Genomic DNA, 20,562 nt, shown 5'->3' with positions numbered 1-20,562 from the left:
AGGACAGCTAAGCACTTTGTCCAGGCGCTTAGGGATAAGGCTTCACGGTGCCCAGTTCCTTCCATGCCAGAGATGTTAAGATCCACCAAAGGATCCATGGGAAGGGACACCCAAGAAGTAGCTGGGCCTGTGCCGAATGGCTCCAGCAGCACTGATTCATCTAAGGTTGGATTTTGGGCAGACCACCCTCCCCCCCCCCCCCGGGAGGAGTTCATGAGGTCTCCAAAGGAGACATCCTCTGGGGATGACTGTGGGGAACCTTCCCCTTCCTCAAAATCAGTGTCTTCTGTAAGGGACTCCAGTGGGGAGTCCAAGTGCCTCCTCTTGCACGTTAGTTTGTGAGGAACCACCTCAGTGGGACTCTCTGGGGAGGACTTGCAAACCTCCTGCTGCTCCCTCAGGGGAGCTTCCTGAGGCAAAAACGGGCACAGGCTGTCGACGAGCTGGCCGGGACTGCACTCAAAGCAGACTGAGTCAGGACAGAGTGATGACAAGATGGTCAAGGGTCTCGATGACACAGAGAACCATCTCCATCACATCAAAGGCTGAAGGGGAATGGACCTCCTGGGAAAGACCGGCTGGAACCATTCCCCTCTGACCCGACAGGGGAGCTAGAGCAGACACTCCAGGAGCCGAGATACCAAGGGAAGTACTGCAGTCTGAAAGGCTCTGACTCAACAGCAATCCCTCAGATCCGACCCAGAGACTACGGCCCCAAGAGCTCAGATCTGACCCGGTCGGATCAGTCAGGCTCAAGGCAATGGCTGGCATTGAGTTAGAAGGTACTGTCTGCACAGACACACCCCCCCCGACCCAGAAGTTCCTCGGATCCAGGGGCTCCGAAACTGCAGGTCGAATCAGAGAAGGAGTTATCGGTGTAAAAAAGGACAGTGAGCTCCCCCCTCCAGGGGGAGAGGGTGCTGGCAAAACCCCCATCTGGATTTGAGTGTAGATAAATCTCCACTTCACTAAGGCTCCGGGTGGAGTGGGAGGATGATGCCACAGAAGCTGGTCTAGAATGTTGGTGAGGGGGAACCTAACCGGCAACCTGGCCCATGATTCCTCCAGCTCAGGGGAGAACATTGAGGATTGAAGCCGGGGTGATCCGGGCCAACTTAGAGAGAGTCCTAATCCTGGCTGTTGGGCCAGCCAGGGCAGAGCGTTCAGGGGACCGCTTTCGCAGCTGCTCTCTCCTGATCATCCCCCCTTTCCCTGGACCTCCTGGTGCGAGTTGTCCCAGAGGTCAGGGAAGAGGAAGATGACACAGCTGCTGTCCTTGAAGAGGTGGGCGCAGAGGCTACCATCCCAGAGGAGGGAAGGAGTCCTTTTAGGATCAATTTGTCCCTCATGTCCTTCAGTGCTCTGGTATTGAACCCAGCAGAGATAGAACAGGTAGTCTGAAGGTGCACCGTGCCCAGGCACACTACAGAATGTGGCCATCAGCTGGGGAAAGATTATGGCCACACTCTGTGCACTTCCTGAATCCTAATTTAGGGGCTTCAGACATCACTAAATAGGTCAGGCACACTCCCACACCCATACAAAAAGAGACTGACCGAAAAGAAAGAGGGAAGATTTTTTTTTGGTTACCGATGACTGCCACGGGGAGGGAAAAGACAGAAAGCGAGAGAGAAAAATGTTAAAGGTAGAAAAGGATTTAAAAAAAAAAAACACTATACGCTTAGAGCTCGGACCATGCTGCTTGCTTTTCCAGAGGCAAATAAGATCTGAAGGGAGGAAGGAGATTGGAGGGGGGTGGGCATTATGGGTTAGGGGAGGAGCTTGGAGCTCGGATCAGATGCTGGCAATGCAGCCGTGACGGATCTGATATAGATCCGTAACCCACAGGTTGAAGACCAAATGAAGTCAACTACTTCAGATCAAGTGCACTACCAGATAGCTTGGACTGAAAGCCAAATTGTAAAATAACCCTGGTAGAATCAGTCCGAGAACCAAATGATAATCAGCAAGAAGGCTGAAAGCTGGATTCCAAAGCAGACATCTGTTACCAAGGGAATGAGTACCAGGGCCAGAGGGCCACTGCAACCAAACCAGCTAAGTGCAGGCAAAGCCATCACAAGAAGTAACTAGTTTTAACAGAAGACACTGCCAGTTTCCACCCCACACACACAAAAGGTATAGGACATGCAGAGGTCCTCTGCCATTCCTCTTGGTGGTGGAAGACAAACAAGTCTACTAATATGGTAAGAACACATCTGTTATAAGTATCCAACCCAATAGGATTCAAGGTGGTTAAAGGCCAAACAATACCACAACCCAGGCAGGAAGAATCTAAGAACCAAACCATTACCAGCAAAGGCTAACTACTAGTGAGAATACCTAGGCAGAACACTCAACTCCGATGTCACAGGCAGACTACCTAGGGAAGCAATTACTGTGGTCACAAGATCACGGAAACCAAGCCAGTCAAAACTGGAAGTAGCTGGTCTGAAGAGAGACCACCAGAAAGCAGCTTAGGAGAGCAAGCAAAAAACCCAGTGACACAAAAGGCAATGCACATGCCCCCTCCTCACAGACAGGTGAAATGATAAAAACACCCACCTCTAGAAAACTGGAGCACTCTCGGGAGTTAGTAGCTCCGCATTCTACTTGGACCCCATCTGCAGAAAGCACCAAGAAACAGATTTGTCAAAGATGGCTGATCAACAGACTACACACTGATCAAAACAGTTTGGTGTTATCAAGGGTTGATCGGGTATAATAAATTTAGTAAACTTCAAGAAGGTCACAGAAGCAGTAGACAATGGTCATTCTGTCATTACACTATCTAGATTTGACCGCATTGGTATTTTAAATAAGCCAAGAGCTCTAAAAATTGATCCTTGCATGCTAAAGTGGACAGCTAACTGGCTGAAAGACAGAAAGTACAGTTTTGTACCTACCATAAATGTAGATGTCCGATAAATATGCAACTGCAGTCCTGACATATGGGTTGTCTTGCCTCAGGCAGCCCTTCGGTCGGCCAGATTCCAAAGTCTGGATCCGGCGTCGGCCGATGTCGCCTCCTCCCCGACGTCAGAGCGGCTGGAGTATAAAGGCATCAGCCGACGCCATCTTCTTCAGTGTTTCTTGCCCCAGATGCCAGGTGCCCTCCAATAAAGGCTAAATTTGGTGAATGGATAAACAGATAAAAATCAGACATGCACAACAGTAATAAACAGATACACCATAACATATATCCCCAGCTGATAGGAAAGGGGAGTAAGGACCCATAATGGGAAAAACAGAGGGGAAGGAGGGAGGGAAAACCTGACTGCAGTTGCATATCTATTGGACATCTACATTTATGGTAGGTACAAAACTGTACTATGTCCTTCAAGAATGCAACTGCAGTCCTGACATATGGGTTGAATACCATAGCCAAGGTGGGGGTGGTAGGACTAAGCAAGAGATGGTGTAGCTAGAAGGCCCTGCAGGACTGCCGAAGCAAAGCCTGCTCAGGATCTGGAGTATGACAGGTTGTAGTGTTTGGTAAATGTATGCACGGAGCTCCATGTAGCAGCCTCTAGAATGTCTTTTGTAGCCACTCCTCTTAGAAAAGCTGTGGATGTGGCCATAGCTCTGGTGGAGTGTGGTCTAATATTAGCTGGCACACTTTGCATCAAATTTTGTTATTCTTTTCATGGTAAGTGTCCAATCCATTTTGAGATAGTTTGCTTGGTGACTGCTTTCCCTTGCACTCCGGCAGCATAGGCTACAAACAGTTGGTCAGACTTCCTAGTGGACTTTGTTCTGTCCAAGTAGTAGCGTAGTTGTCTGTGAATGTCTAAAGTATGCAGCAACCTTTCCCCTTTATTTTGAGGATTAGGAAAGAAAGTAGGCAAGTGAATTGCTGGGTTTAGAGAGACTCTGGATACCACCTTAGGCATGAATGAAGGATTGGTCCTAAGGGAAACTCTGTCCTGATGAAAGATAAAGGGAGGAACTGCCATGAGGGCCTGTATCTCCGAGACTCTTCTTGCTGAAGTGACTGCCAACAGGAAAACCGTTTTCCAAGAGAGAAATTGCATTTCTGAAGATGCTGCTGGTTCAAAAGGAGGAAGAGTTAATTTTTCCAAGACATAATTGAGGTCCCATGCAAGGATTGGTAGCTTCCTTCAAGGTTTGATATTCTTTATGCCTCTTAGAAGCTGTCTTAGCAAAGGATGCAAGAAAACAGATGGATCACAGTTGTAATGTGCTGAGATAGCTGAGAGGCCACTGTGAAACATTTCTGTCAAGTATTCCAATATCTGAGGTATGTTCAGCAATGATGCATCCTGGCACTTGTTGACATTCCAGATGGTGAATCTCTTCCATTTGGCCGAATAGGTTTTTCTGGAGGAAGGTCTGCGTGTCTCCAGCAAAATTTCCTGAACTTTTTCGGAGAGTGAATCATGGGTCTGAGTCATGGAACTCTCCAGGCTGTCAGCTTTAGGGTTTGCAGGTTCTGATGAACAGTCTTGTAACTGTGTTGAGTCAGGAGCAGAGGCCATTGAGGCAAGGGCCACGGTTTGGAGTGAGTTATGCTCAATAGTAGTGGATACCAGTGTTGCCTTGGCCAGTCTGGAGCTATCAAGATTCCTCTTGGCTGTTCTGCCTTGATCTTCAGTAACACCTTGGTGAGCAAAGGTAGAGGGAATGCATGAATTGTTACAGCATTCCAGCTGAAAGAAAGAGCATTCGTTCTCAAAGCTAGAGGATGGTGTATCCTTGTGCAAAACCTTTCCAGGTGATGATTGAGATGAGATGCAAAGAGGTCTATGTCTGGTCTTCCCCATGCAGATGCTATTTGTGCGAAAATGCGTGGGTGTAGCATCCATTCGTGTGGATCCAAGAAATTTCTGCTCAATCTGTCTGCCAGAACATTGTCCTTGCCTGGAACAAACTGGGCTTGCAAGTAGATGTTCAGTTTCAGGGACTTTTCCCAAAGAATCATTGTTAGTCTGCAGAGGGGGTAGGAATGAGTGCCCCTTGCTTATGTACCACATGACAGTGGTGTTGTCTTTATCAGCAGATGACCTTGTTGAAGAGATTTTCCAAAGGCTTCTATTGCATGCATCACTGCCAACATCTCTTTTTGATTTATGTGCTGATGCATCTCCATGGGAGTCCATTGCCCTTGAATGCATCTGCCGTCCATGTGCGCCCCCCATCCAAGGTCTGAGGCGTCTGTTGTAATAGTTTGACTTGGAGGTTTGTTGAAAAGCATGCCTTCGTTTAAGTGACTTGCTTGAGCCCACCACAGGAATTCCCTTTGCAGGCATGGTATGAGTGGTATTATGTCTTCTAGGTTGTGGCTGTGTTGCGACCACAAGCTTTTTAGGTACCATTGCAGCTTTCTCATGTGTAGTATTGCCAGAGGGATTAGAAGAATGCAAGATGCCATGTACCACAGGGCCTGCAAGGTTTTCCTTGCGGTCAGGTGGGTTAATTTTGCTAGGCCTCTGAAGTAAGCTGTTAACTGTTCTTGTTTCTCCTCTGTGAGGAAAGCCATTTGTAACTGTGTGTCCAGTTTTGCTCCTAGAAATGTAATCTCTTGGGATGGCAGTAATCTTGATTTTTGAATGTTGACTGTGTATCCCAAAGCTTGCAGCAATTGAATGACGTAATCCAAGCGTCTTACCAAGGTCTGTTTGCTGTCTGCTTGTATTAGGCAGTCGTCCAGGTAAGGGTATATTTGAATCCCCTGGAGCCTGCAATGTGCCACTACTGATGCCAGGCATTTCGTGAATACTCTGGGCGCAGTAGATAAGCCAAACGGCAATGCTGAGAATTGACAGTGCTCGGTTCCTGCAAGAAATCTGAGGTATCTTCTGCAAATGTGTCTGATAGGGACATGCAGGTATGCCTCCTTGAGGTCCAGAGTAACCAGCCAAGACCCCTTGCCCAGCATGGGAAGAAGTTGCTGTAACGTCAGCATCTTGAATTTTGGCACCATGAGAAAAGTATTTAGAACGGACAAGTCCAAAACAGGCCTCCATTTTTTTTTCTTTTCTTGGAACAAGGAACAGTCCTGAATAAAATCCATGGCCTTGTTCCAGAGGAGGAACCTTCCCTATTGCTCTTATTTGTAACAGCTATGAGACTTCTATGAGTGCCTCTGCCCTTTGATTTTGTGGCAGGTTTGGCATGCCTTGTCCTGTTGGTAAGGTATGGAAGTGGAACCTGTAACCTCTGTCTTATGTCCAGAATCCAATTGTCCTTTGTTATAATGTGCCAGTTGTTTGAGAATAGAGATAATTTTCCGCCTATAGGTGCTTCTCTTTGAGCCTTGGTAGGCGGAGTGAAAGGTAAGTCATTGTGACTGTCCCTGTGGTGCAGGTATACTACCTGTGCCATTTCACTGATTTTGTGGTTGCCATTGGCGCCCCCTGTAGGAGCCTCTGTATTGCCCTCTACCTCGTGCACGCCTGTTCTTTCCCCTTTGAAACTTGTCAGAGTCTGGAAAGGACCAATTCTTTGAAGGCCAATTCCGGCTGAACCTGAAGAAAATCCTTTACTGTTTGAACTGATTTCGCCTTTTCTTCAATAGATTTCAACACATCCTGGGCATTAGCTCCAAAAAGCTTCTGTTCATCCAGAGGTGCATCCAGGAGCTTTACTTTAACATGATCTGGCAGTGGTTGTTCTTTCAACCAAGTATGTCTACGGATAACAGCCCGTCATAGCTGCCCTACATGAAGCCTCCAATGCATCATAACCACACTGTAGAAAATGATTACTAACCTGCTGTGTATTATGAACCAAATCCTGCAATGCCTTTCTATCTATAGGCTCAGGAGAGGCTATCTTTTTCTGCAAATCATCCAGTAAATAATCCTGGTACTGAAACATATGAAAAAGGCAGTTAAGAGACCTCATGGCAAGGGTGGTAGAGGTATAGACTTTTTTACCCCATCTCTCCAGGGACCTTGCTTCCCTGTCAGCTGGCAGTGGATTCCTGGCTGAGGAGGAAGCCACTCCTTTGGGGCCCTGTGAATTAGTTTCTAGATCCACGGAGTGGGCCTTAAAGAGATGCTTGTGAGTGTCAGGGACCCTGTAATATCGGTCTGGCTTGACAGGAGCAGGAGGGAGAGAATCAGGGGAAGCACTGGAGTCGGAGAAAACATCATCCAGGACATCCAAAACTGGTGGGATAGCTAAAGGTCTGTGCTGGGGTAACTTGAGGAAGGTACGTAACCTTTTCCTGGAATCAGAAAATTCCTGACCCTGCCACTTAAAATGCTCCCTCATGGAGTGGAGGACTTCACTGAAAGAAAAATCCTCTGGAGGGGAGGCAGAGGGAATAGATTCCTGAGCATCAGAGTCCTCATAGGCCTGGAAGGATTCTTCTTGGGTTTCTGGATGCCCTGAATCCCCAGAGGCTTCATCTGAAGAGAGGTTGTCTGCCTGCTCAGTCCTAGGCCTTTTTTCTGCAGGCGGCTGAGAACCTGTCTGGGTGAGGCAGAGACCCCCTAATAAGAGAAATAAGATCTGCAGCCAGAGACATGATTTGTTTGTCAGAAGGGGCCCGAGAAGCAGGCTTGGGATGGGCCTTGGCCTGGCTGGCGGCCTTAGCACGTGCAAAGGCCTTAATTGACATGGATACAGGAGGCCTAGCTGCCCCACATGCAGGGGTAACCTTGTCCACTGGAATGGTGTCGGGTAGATCCAGAATTAGAAGTTATGTAGTCACCATAACGTTCCATCTGAGTAGGTGTATTCATTTGTCTGCAACCTGTGGGTTATGGATCAGACATCGGATCCGAACCGGCATGGTTTACCAGCTATGGATCCAAGCTCTCAGCTCCTCCCCTCACCCATAATGCCCTGCTCTCCCTACATGACCTCAGATCGAGTTTGCCAACAGCATAAACACCCTGAAAAGGGTAACACAACATATGCAGGAAACTGAAAGGCCAGGGGGATAGGAGGGCGGGATGGTTGCAGACAAATGAATACACCTACTCAGATGGAACGTTATGGTGAGTACATAACTTCTAAATCTGAAGTAGGAGATTCATTTGTCTGCAACCTGTGGGACAGAGTCCCCAGCTACCTGAATCTTGGGCGGCCATCATGGAAGGATATTCCGAGCACCGGAGCCAAAGGATGCTCTACCCCTAGATGTAAGATCCAACTTGTAGTGGGAAATAAAGGTATGAGATGAAGCCCACGTGGCTGCTGCACAAATATCATCTAGAGGAATCCTAGCCTTAAAGGCTGCCGAGGTAGAGACTGACCGGGTTGAATGGGCATGTACACCCTCCGGTGCGGGCCTTCCCAAAGATTGAGAAGCTAGTAAGATACATAGTGAAATCCATCGAGATAATGAGACTTTGGAAATTGGCTTGCCCAAATTAAATTTAGCAAAGGAAATGAACAACTGGTCGGATTGCCTATGACCAGCAGTCCTGTTTAGATAAAATCTAAGTTGCCTGTGAACGTCTAAGGAGTGAAGCTTGTACTCACCCTTGTTTTGATATTTAGGGAAGAAAACAGGGAGGTTAATGGATTGATTAATGTTTGCTTCAGAAGCTACCTTAGGAAAAAAGGACGGGTTGGTCCTGAGGAAAACACGGTCCGGATGAAAGACCAAGTACGGAGGTTTAGCTGATAATGCTTGAAGCTCTGAGACTCTCTTGGCCGAAGTAATGGCTACTAAGAAGGCGGTCTTGAAAGATAAGAATTTCAGATCTACCGTAGCCGCCGGTTCGAAGGGGGGGCGGTTAAGGCCTGAAGAACTAAGGAAAGGTCCCAAGGAGGAACCGCTTGCTTTATAGGGGGCCTGAGAAGAAAGGTACCTTTAAGGAAAATCTTACACAATTTGGCAGACATCAGTGGACTGGAGTCATGACCAATGTGATAATGAGAAATTGCTGCAAGTTGTACTTTGACCGTGGAACTGCTGGCACCATCATTAAAAAGAGTGGTTAAGAAGTCAAGCACCAAAGGGAGAGGAACTGTGAAGGGGTTTAGGCCTTGCCGTTCCGCCCACAAAGAGAACAGTTTCCACTTGCTACGGTAGACTTTCCTAGTGGATGGCTTATGAGCTGCCACCAGGATGGCCTTAACAGGGGACGAAATACCGGGAGTCCTGATCAGGAGTGGAACTGGAGCAGCCAAGCGGTCAGCTTGAGGTTGTCCATGTTCGGAGAAGATAAGTGGGATGGATGAGAAATCAGATCCGGAATGGGATCTAGAATCCAAGGAGGATTCACTGAGTGAGACCTTAGGAAGGGGAACCAGATCTGTCGAGGCCAAAAAGGGGCAATGAGGATCATTCTGCACCCCAACAGAGAGGCTTTCTGAAGAACTTGGAGCATCAGAGGCAAGGGGGGATAAGCATAAAGAAGACCGGGTGGCCAAGCATGCACCAGAGCGTCTCTTGGGGAACCTCCGGGAGGAGGTATCAGGGCGAAAAAACTGTCGCATTTGGTGTTTGAGGGAGACGCAAAAAGTTGCGTTCCCCACTGTGCGAAGATGCGTTCCACTACCTGAGTATTGAGAGACCACTCGGGGGTGAGAATGGTGCGACTGAGTTTGTCCGCCAGGATGTTGGACCGACCCGGAATATGCGTTGCTATGAGAAAGCGGTTGGTGGAGATTGCCCATTCCCACACTCTCATGGCTTCTCGACAAAGGGGTAAGACCTGGTTCCTCCCTGTTTGTTGATATACCAGACAACAGACATGTTGTCCGATTGAATCGCAATTGTTCCCAAGAGAAGAAGGGGCTGACGTGCTAGCAATCCTAAGAGCACTGCTCTCATCTCTAGAACATTGATATGCAGCAAGGTCTCTGAATCGCCCACATGCCTTGGACCGTCCGGCCTGTAAAATGCCCCCACCCGAGGCGGAGGCGTCCGTGGTCACCGTGGCGAGAGGGGGAGAGGCACAAAAGGGCGGCCTCCGTGGAGATCTGGAGAGTGTAGCCACCACAGGAGGGACCACCTGCACGCTTTGCTGATCGCAATGGGATGATGCATAGGAAGAGCAAGATACGACCACTGAACCATGAGTGTCCATTGAAGGATATGCATATTGAACCTGGCGAGAGGAAGCGCAATCGCTGCCGCCATGGACCCTAGGGCCCTCAGGACCAACTCCGCCGGAACTGAGTTTGAGTGGAGAATGGCCCGCACCTGGAGCTGTAGGCTTTGCACTCTGTCCGCTGTGAGGAAGGCTCTCAATCTCCTCGTGTCTAACCTGGCACCTATAAAATCTATGAGCTGAGTGGGTGCTAGGTTGGATTTTTTTGTGTTTATCGTGATGCCCAGGCGTGGAGCAAGATGGAGAAAGGAGTCTCGCGCCAAGAGAAGTAGATGCCTTGTTGGGGCGGTGAGAAGCCAGTCATCCAGGTAAGGAAAGACCTGCACCCCCTGAAGCCTCAGGTGGGCCGCTACCACTGCTAATACTTTGGTGAACACCCTGGGGGCTGTGGTGAGACCAAAGGGAAGGACCCGGAATTGGTAGTGACTGGCTCCCAGCTGGAAGCGGAGAAACCTCCTGGAGCGCCTGTCCATTAGTATGTGGTAGTACGCATCCTTGAGGTGTATGGAGCACATCCAGTGGTTTTCTCCCAGAAGGGGGAGAATAGACTGCAATGTAACCATTCGGAATTTCTCCTTGGGAACTGCCAGGTTCAAGAGAGAAAGGTCTAAAATTGGTCTTAGATCCCCCGTCTTTTTTGGCACTAAAAAGAACCTGGAGTAGAACCCTAATCCGATCTGGTCTGGGGGGACGGGCTGGATGGCTCTTTTCTTTAGCAGATGGCCAATTTCTGCCAAAGCGGCCTCCCACTGACCGGGTGGAACGTCGGGGAGGGACTTCAATTTTGGCAAGTGAAGAAAGGGGATACGGTATCCTCTGGATATGATCTGGAGAACCCAGCGGTCTGATGTTATGGACTCCCATGCCGCTAGGTGCTCGGAAAAACGTCCCCCGACTGCCTCCAGAGTGGAGCAGCCGGGCAACCCCTCAGGGCTGCTGCGGGCCGTTCAGAGAAGGGTTCTCTGGACCCGAAGTTCCTGGGAGCCCCTCTGCCCCTAGGGCGGCGTCCTCCCTGTCCTCCTCTGCCACGGAAGGACTGGTTGTCCGGAGCAGGCTGAGATTGCTGCGACTTCCGGAACCACATCTTCTTCTGACCCTTTTGGTTCCTAGAATAGGGCCTCTGGGGTGCAGAGAAGCGGATTCCGACGGCAGACAGCGTCTTCCCATCCTTCTCGCTCTGGGTCAAAGTATCGCGAACCGTTTTGCCAAAGAGGGCAGAACCATCGAAGGGGGCGTTCGCAAATGACACCTTGAAGGGCTCCGAGAAATCGCAATGACGGAGCCAGGCCTGACGTCTAGTAACTAGGCCTGCCCCTGCAGCTCTAGTGGCACCTTCCGTAGCATGGGACAGTAGCCGCATAGAGGTATTAGTGACGGACCTGAGAGTGGCCATGCGGGTGGAGTGCAGCACTTTGTCCTCCTCCGACATGGACTCTGGGGGGGATGCAGCGTATTCTTTTATAAGATCGCGCTGCATCCTAATCACATGTGCCAGGTAGTTCAGCACCCTCACAGAGAAGGTCGCTGAACTAAACATCCGCTTCCCCAAGCGGTCCATCATCCGAGACTCCTTGCTCGGGGGATGGACTGAGGGACTCTCCTGAGCAAGTTCCCTCTTGGTGGCCGCCGTCAACATGGCATCTACCGGAGGCCCCTTACTCCAATGGGCACGGTCAGCCGGGGGACTGAGAATACGGTCGGGCCTTTTTGGAATTGGCTCCACGGTGTCCGGTTCCTTCCACGCCCTGGTGGTAATGAGGTCCACCAGGGGGTCGGCAGGAGGGGACACCCAAGAGGTAGACGGGCCCGCTTCAAATGCCTCCAAGAACACGGACTCGTCCGAGGAAGACGAGGGGGCAGACCACCCCCCCCTTATGCGGAGCATTTCCATGAGGTCTCCAAATGAGACATCCTCGGGGGGTGATCTTGGGGAGCCTTCCCCTTCCTCCAAGTCCGTGTCTTCTGAGAGAGACTCGGGGGAGTCAATGTGCCTCCTTTTGCACGTATGTTTGCGAGGTATATCCTCGGGCGGGCTGTCAGAGGACTCCTCGCAAACAGTGACCTGTTCCAGGGGAACAGCTTGGGGCAAAGGAGCGGGCTGTCCCAAGGGCCGGATGGTGGAAGCCTGACCCAGTGCAGATGGAGCGCGGGACGGAGCCGAAGCAAGTGCCGGGGTCCGGAGACCCTCAACAGGGCCCTCTCCACTACATCAAAAGCGAAGGGAGCCGACCTCGACCAAAGGATCCGACAATCGGCTCCCCCTCGGATCAGAGGAGTGGATCGGAGCCGGCGCCGAAGCGCTCAGATCCGAAGGGACAGTGCGCTCTGACACAGACGGCGCCGAAGGAGCACTGATCCCCCCAGATCCGAAGCTCGGCTCCAGGCTCCGAGAGGTCAGATCCGAAGCACTCACGGGCAGGGTCTGATCCGAAGTACTATCGGCGCCGACCCACCCCCGGCTCCGAAGCTGCTCGGCTCCAACTGCTCCGAACCCGGGTAGCGGGTCGGAGAAGGAGCAACTGGCTTAAAGAAAGGGGTCGAGCTCCCCCCCAGAGGAGGGGGAGGCAAGAGCACTCCCATCTGCATCTGGGCCTGGATGAACCTTCTCATCATCCGGTCCAGATCAGCGTCTGACAGGCTATAGGTCGATCTCGACGAGGCTACCGAGGTAGGCCTAGAGTGCCTCCTGGATAGCCTCGACGGAGATCGAGTCTCCTCCTCCTCAGGTCCCAGTGAAAAACACACAGGTGACCGGAGCCGAGGAGGGGGAGAACCAGCAGACAAGGAGGCCGGAGGAGAAGCCCGCTTGGCTGGCGGGGCCGAAACAGAGGTCTCGGCCCGCCGCTTATGGTGCTTCTCCCTCCAGTCCTTCTTTCTAGCTTCCCTCTCCTCCGAACCACTACAGGGAGGTTGAGTCCCAGGAGGAGGAGGGGGAGCCGGAAAGGAGACAACCGTCGAAACGGTTACCCCCGAAGGAGCAGAGGCCAGAGCCGAGTCCGGAGGCAAAAGACCCGCCAAGACAAGCTTGGACCTCCGCTCCTTCAATGCCCTGGGGTTGAACCCTGCACAAAGGGAACATCCAGAAGTGAGGTGTTCAACCCCAAGGCATCGACGAGTGTGGCCATCAGCCGGGGAAAGCTTATGGCCACACTCGGAGCATTTAGAAAACACAGCTTTGGGTTGTTCAGACATCCCAAAGTACAAAAAAAAAAGTTACTTAAACTAAGGTTAAAAGCAAAAGTAACTAAAGCACACAACAGGCCCAAACACACACTACGCTACCAGCGAGGGGAGGGAAAGTAAAATTAAATTTAAAACACTAGAAAGTATAATTAAGCAATAGGGAAACCTAAACTTTCACTCAAAAATCCAAATTTCAACACTCTAAACACTAGAAAAATGCACTTAGCTGAAGAGCTTAGGAACACAAATCTGGTCACCAGCGCGGCAAACAAGATCTGAGGTCATGTAGGGAGAGCAGGGCATTATGGGTGAGGGGAGGAGCTGAGAGCTTGGATCCATAGCTGGTAAACCATGCCGGTTCGGATCCGATGTCGAATCCATAACCCACAGGTTGCAGACAAATGAATCTCCTACTTCAGATCTTCGGTTTCCGGAGGAAAATAAACAACCGGAGGAAAATCAACAACCGGCACCGGAGTAGCCTCCGAGACAGAGGGATGAGCTAACGCGGTGTCGTCTGCCTGGAGTGGTTGAATTACCGCTTCCAAAGGGACCGAAGCACTTGCGGAGGGCTTAGGCGTTAAATCAGTGGAAGACGCGGGCCGAGGATGTTGGTCCCGGTCCTTACGTTTCTTGGTAGTTTGTGCTGTCGGTTATTCCGACGGCAAGTTGTAAGCGTAAGATTGGCCAAAAAAGTCTTCGGCAAACTCTGCCCGGCGCCTGAGAGTGCGCTTATTAAAGCAAGCACAGGCGGCACAGGCCGAGACGTCGTGGTCTGGGCCCAGGCAAGGGAGGCAGTAGGAATGAAAGTCCTTATGAGGTATTTACCACAAGACGAACAATTATTAACTTTCTCAATTTGTTCTGACATCGGCTGAGGCAAGAAAAAATGTTCTCCAACGGGGTACTTAGCTTTTAGATGACTTCGGTAACTGAAAACACAGGAGCTGACCGACCAGCACTTGCGAACTGCTTCTGCTTCGGGCACCGCGTGGCAAGAAAGACTGCAGTTAGCGTCGGCTGATGCCTTTATACTCCAGCTGCTCTGACGTCGGTGAGGAGGCGACATCGGCCGACGCCGGACCCAGACTTTGGAATCTGGCCGACCGAAGGGCTGCCTGAGGCAGGACAACCCATATGTCAGGACTGCAGTTGCATTCTTTAAGGACATCTAACCTTGTTAAAGTGTAGGATGCCTCCTCCCAAAGTTTTATTAGTGGTATACCTCAGGGCCTGGTGCTGGGACCCCTACTTTTCTGCATATATGTCTGTTATGTCCAAACCACAGACCCCACCTTATGGCTGTCTGCTGATAACTATAAGCTGGGTGTTAAAAAGTACAGTTTTGTACCTACCATAAATGTAGATGTTCGAGTGTAGACACTGCTGCAGTCATTACACTTGGGTTATCCTGCCGTCAGGCAGTCCCGCAGTCAGCCAGAGTTCCAAAGTCTTGGTCCGGCGTCTGTTGAATGCACCCCTAAACAAAGGCTGCTCTCAGGGCATCTTCAAGAAAATGGAAAAGGGCCAAGATTATACAAACTTGTGAAAAATCAGCTCCACTCTTCTTGCCCCAAGCCATAGTAGAAAGTATAGTTCTAATAGCATAGTCTCCATAACTACAGATGTCAAGAGTAAGATCGCAGCAGCAGCACAAATCCTAATATGTGGGATTACACAGCAGACAGATGGCCACCACCTACAGACTTCCAAAACATTCTTCTGCAGACCCACCCTTGCTATGCCAGACTTCAGCAGAAGGCATAGTATAAACAAGTAAAGCATATCTCACTTTTTTTTTTTGTTGCTGCCAAGTGGTCGTCACCAACAAGTATGTAGTGAAGATTGATAAAGTCAGGTGCTAGAATCCGCCTTATCACAAGTGGACTCAAATCTCTTAACAGAAAAACAGGTACTGTTATGACATTAATGTGAATGACTTGAGATGAAGACAAACATGATTGAGCTAAACAAATATGCCCCAGGTGTGTCCCTAGCCTTAAGCAGCATCCTACCATCACCCAGAATAATGCCTCAATACAAACAGAAAATGACTGGCTTTAACAATTGGCTTAGTTTCTGGTGCCATTCCAAGGGGATCCAGTACCCGACAGCCTGGGAGGACATGACTGACAGACCATGCTTTGCCAGAGATGGCCTCATCTGTCTCCCCTGGGCTTCAGACTTCTGCCAAAGGGTCTTGCTTCCCCCATGTAAAGGTCATGCTGCTAAACACTAGGAGTCTTGGCATGAAACTGCACTCATTGCAAGCATTCCTTGCCCTGGAGGATGCTGACATTTGTGCAGTCACTGAAACCTGGTTCAAAGCTGTGGAGAGCACTCCAGCCTTAACAAGTTACTCATCCTACCATACTTTCAGACCACAAACGGAGGACTACAAAGCCAAACGAGGTGGAGTTTCAATATTTAATCAAAGACAAACACCTCCAAGCTGGTCAAAAGTTCTGATGCACAGGAGACACCCCCCCAAGTGCAGTTAACTGTTGACAAAACACCTACTCAAATCATGACTTAGGACTCCCACTCCACTTATCTGGATTTACTTGAATCCATCAAGATTCAACCCTCTACCCTGACCCTGGGTGACTAACTACCCAACCATAGAGTGGAAGACCTATTCTAGCCCAAACATGAATGCCAGAGATTCCTAGACTTCATCAATGCTAACGCATTGGATCAGGTGGTAGACAACCCTACGAGAGGTGAAAAAATCCTGGACCTGGTCCTAACCAACACTAGTAGCCACTGTAGCACCTCTACAGTGTCGTCATCCTTGGTAAGATCAGACCATAAATTGATCATTTTCGAAGTCACAATCTTCCCTGACCCCCCCCCCCCCCAATTGGGGTCTAGCAAAAAAACTTTTCCAAAGCTGACAATATCCTCAGAGCAGGTATAAGCAGCTTCATAGCCACCATCCCTTTAGCTGGAACTAGCACTACTGTCCAAGCCTACACCAATAAACTGTATGAGCAGTTACATAGTTGTATGGACTCAAATACCTAATAGGACCAAATCATCTTCCTCAAGGAAGAGTAAACCTGTCTGATGGACAGCAGCAATAAACAAAATCTACAATAAAAGGAAAAAAATGTTGTCCAGGACAAAGAAGGAGCAGGTGTCAAGCTGGAAGCAATCTCTCCTTTATCTGAACAAGTAAATAAGGTCACTGGTGAAATCCTCCAAGGCTGAGTCCAAATTGCCCACAGCCACATCCACTAAGGACAATCACAAGGCCTTCACATACGTCTGCAATATCAAAGGTCAACACCCACCTGCTCTGAACTGGTGGTCAATAACACCACATACACAAACGCAGTAGATACAGTCAATCTCCAGGCAGGCAGTTCAGTGAAAACTTCACCACCCATCCCCCCCATCAGTAAACCAGGCCATTCCCAGCACCTGCCCCCACCCCCACCACACAGTAGGACTTTAAGGCTCTCCGAAAGGCAAAAAAATGCAGTCTCCACGGGACCCCACAACATCCCTAGCTGTATCTTACATTAACTCAAGGATGAGCTCTCAGCTCCATTAGGTACCCTATTTCAACCAAAGCCCAAGCACCGGCTTCGTCCCAGCTGAACAGAGGACAGCCACGGTCATCCCTCCACACAAAGGTGGAGCATCCACTGACCCAGGCAATTATAGGCCCATCAGCCTAACTAGCCTGATCTGCAAGGCCATGCAACGCATCATCATGGACCATATAAACAAGGACATTAGCAAACTCCAAATGCCTGACCCCACACAGTGTGGTTTTATCAAAGGGAGATCATGGCTGTTAAAACTTAGTTGACTTCTTCGAAACACAATTACCAAAGTCATGGACGAGGGGAAGACAGTGTACACTGCCTACCTTGACCTAACCAAAGCCTTTGACACTATTTCCCACTCGGGCATAATAGATAAATGTTCTCAGTTAGGCATCAACCCATATGTTACCAGATGGATAGCTAACTGGCTCACTGATGGAACCCACTCAGTCAAAATAGGGGAAACCACCTCTAGTAGTAGACCCATAACTAGCTGTTTACCCCAAGGATCAGCCTTGGGGCCTTTACTGTTTGGGATATATTTTTCTGAGGTGCAAGCCAAAACCAGTGGTCTGTGGCTGACCAAGTTTGCAGAGGACTGCAGACTAGGCGCGGTCTTAAATTCCTCTAGTGATGTGAACATCTTCCAAGAGGGTCTTACCCAAACTAATGACTGGTGCCAGAAGCATGGCCTCAGACTAAATGCCAAGAAATGCATCATCTCTTCTGAGGAAAATGGCATCCCCACTAATTATACATTAACAATGCGTTAAGCAAGCAACCAGTTGTAGAGGACTTTGGCACCCAGGTTGACAGCAACTTGACTTTTGACCACCACAGTGCCTCCGTTGTAAGGAAGGCTTTCTACATGGCCCACCTCATAAGTGCATTTCATCCAGGAACAAGGAGGTCATAACAGTCTTTATCAGACTTATTAGAGTATAATGTCCCCTTCGGCATGTACCTTGCCAAGCATATGCAGTAGCTGGAGAGACTACAGTGGCCCCTGACTAGGAAAATCCAGGGTCTCAAACACCTATCCTATACAGATTGGCTAACAGACCTGTCTCTCTACTCAGTCTCGTACAGACTGCTCAGAGGTGACCTGTGTATGGCATTCAAGGCCATCGAAGACCCAGTCTTGATGGAGTTGCTGCATATCCGTAAGTCAAACTCCACTCAGGTAACCCACACAATGTCTCAACCTGGATAGATTTGTGTCCCAAAGATTCCCCCATCTGTGGAATAGACTCCCTCTCCATGTCAAGCAGAGTACCCCTCTAGCCCTCTAAGAGGAACCTGGATGACTGGATGGGAAACAGAAAATACACCCCTGGGATCCTACCTGTGCCACTGCTGGACAGGGGAAACTGGTGCTGATTTTGTGGGAACAAACAAAATTCTTGCCTAGCCTTATAAGTGCCTCTGGGCCAATTGCCTAGTATCATCATCCCATAAACCTAAGTGGGTGGGAAAATGTGTTTGACCCAGAGGACAAACTTAAGGTACAGGAGGAGGAGGAGGAGGAGGAGGAGGAAGTACTTGCCTGAAAAAGCAAAATACTTCCCTCCAAAAAAACAAAAGGAAAAGTAAACTGGTACATGGTGGGAAGGAGTCTATACTGCACCAGTGATTCACCCTAACATCTACGTTTATGTCAAGTACACTCACACAAAATGTGCGATCATCACATGATTACTGCTGCAGCATGAAGCCTAGAAACTTAACATGTGTGAGCACATTAACGCAGTATCCAAGCTACCTCTGGTTGATGGGCACACGAAGTACAATGGCTGCAGAGACCAAGCCTGCTCAACTTGTAGTACCTACAGAAAGTGTAAATGAAGGTCCATATTGCTGTCTTTGAAATGCTTTACACTGACACATACATGCAAAAACTTGCAATATTAGAAACTACACCTGTAGAGTGCGTGCTCTAATGTGGTCTTGTAATGTTTGTTCAAGGTGGTCCTAACATAAGGGAATGCAACACAACTCACCGACCATTTGGGCACTGCTTAAGGACTGAGCAACTGAACTGAAAGTCCTCTCTCTAATAAACTGGCTGCAAACTGTGATATGGACTCAACTCCTCCTTGATCTGGACCTACCAATACAAACAGGTAGACTTGATAGGCCTCCAAGTCTTTATTCACAATACTCCAATCTGAGACCGGACCAGTCCCCTACAATGAGACTTGGCCAACAAGGAACCAAGGCAATCAGGTGTAAGAAAGGTGACAAGCCTCCCAGCATGCCAGAAGCATATTTCCCACGCAAGTCTCTGGGAGAAAAAGGACTGAAATGGAAAGACCCCGGACAATGAGATGCTATAGACAAAATGACAATGCAGGCCTTCCTCTTGGAAGCAACAGCACCAGACAATCTTCATCTCTGGGGGGGGACGACAAACCCCCTCACTAGATGGAAGAAAACCTAATGGTGGACAAATGCTCCTTAATGGATAATTCTTTTTAAAGTCAAATACTTACCAGAGGGTAAAAAAATGCATAGGAAAGCAAGAGACTTCCTATTCTGGCAATATCATTCATACTGTGCAAGTGGATTATCCAACAAATCACTGAAGCCTCCACGATGAATTAGCAGCAGCAAATTTTATTATAAACACGAAACAAGCGCTTTCACGCACCTAACAAGTGCGCTTCATCAGGTTACAATATTTAGAAATAAGTATTGCTCTTATATAGTTGTGGCATACGCCCTAATTAACAGCATTTTGGCGGCTAAAGATAATTAATCAATTTTTAAAGAAACACTCAGTTTCATTCATGTCGTAAAGCCGCAGTTCATAAAATGTTTCATATATAGTCTAAACACAATTCATGATGTCTTTCCACTACTATAGCAAGCAAAATATAAAATGTTAAAATATAATAAAAATATATGCAGCAAAGTTTCCTTCCATTCATCAATATCTATGCATGAATGAATTCTAATACATCCATATTATAAATAAATTCATAATTCCTAATGTTCCTATTCAAGAATTTATATGTAGATACCTTCAATAAGGCATAATATATTATATTACATTTGTAATGTCATGAATTCTAGATAGTAGTTCATGTTACATTATTCAAGGCCTGCCAATGTAAAAGGCAGATAACATCCGAATAAAGGAGAATTTCATGAAAATAAAAATAAAAATAAACAAAATCATAATGTGACAATGGTAGGAATAAACCAATGTCAAAACCAGAAATATATAGTAGAAAGGGAAAGGGGGGAAAGGAAAGAAAGGAAATGGGAAAAGGAAAAGGGAGGGTGTGGGAGGAAGGGGGCAAGGTAAGGGGGAGGGGAGGAAGGAAAGGGCAGGATAGAAAGAAAAGTAGTGGTAGAGGGGAGGGGAAAGGAAGGGGGGGAGGGGAAGGATGGAAGGGAATGGAGAGAGGAGGGGGAAAAAGGGAAGGAAGGGAAGAAGGAGGGTAAGGGAAGAGGGGAAGGAATGAAGGCAAACGAATTGAAAAAGAAGGAAAAGGGAAAGGGGAAAGAGGGCATGAAAAGTAAGAGAATGAAGAAGGTGAAAGAAGGGAGAAAAGGAATGGGTAAAAAGGAAGAAGATATATGAAAATGTAATAACTATTATATACATACAATGAATGGATTTAAAATTGTAAAATATGTAAAAAATGTAAAAACATATATGTGCTTTAATAAACTGGCTGCAAACTGTGATATGGACTCAACTCCTCTCTGATCTGGACCTACTAATACAAACAGGTAAGACTTGATAGGCCTCCAAGTCTTTATTCACAATACTCCAATCT

At 48.5% G+C, this 20,562-nt stretch overlaps 1 protein-coding gene across 2 annotated transcripts in view; it reads right to left on the bottom strand.

Moving 5' to 3' along the window:
- CLNS1A (chloride nucleotide-sensitive channel 1A) overlaps positions 1-20,562 on the bottom strand; it is a 502,722-nt gene that overhangs the window by 378,939 nt on the left and 103,221 nt on the right. The window lies entirely within an intron of this gene.

This window comes from Protopterus annectens, chromosome 5.part1, assembly GCF_019279795.1.
Source record: "Protopterus annectens isolate FY-2018-M chromosome 5.part1, PAN1.0, whole genome shotgun sequence".
Taxonomy (NCBI): domain Eukaryota; kingdom Metazoa; phylum Chordata; order Ceratodontiformes; family Protopteridae; genus Protopterus; species Protopterus annectens.
The sequence above is the reverse complement of the archived record's forward strand: the minus strand, read 5'-3'. Positions and strand labels throughout refer to the sequence as shown.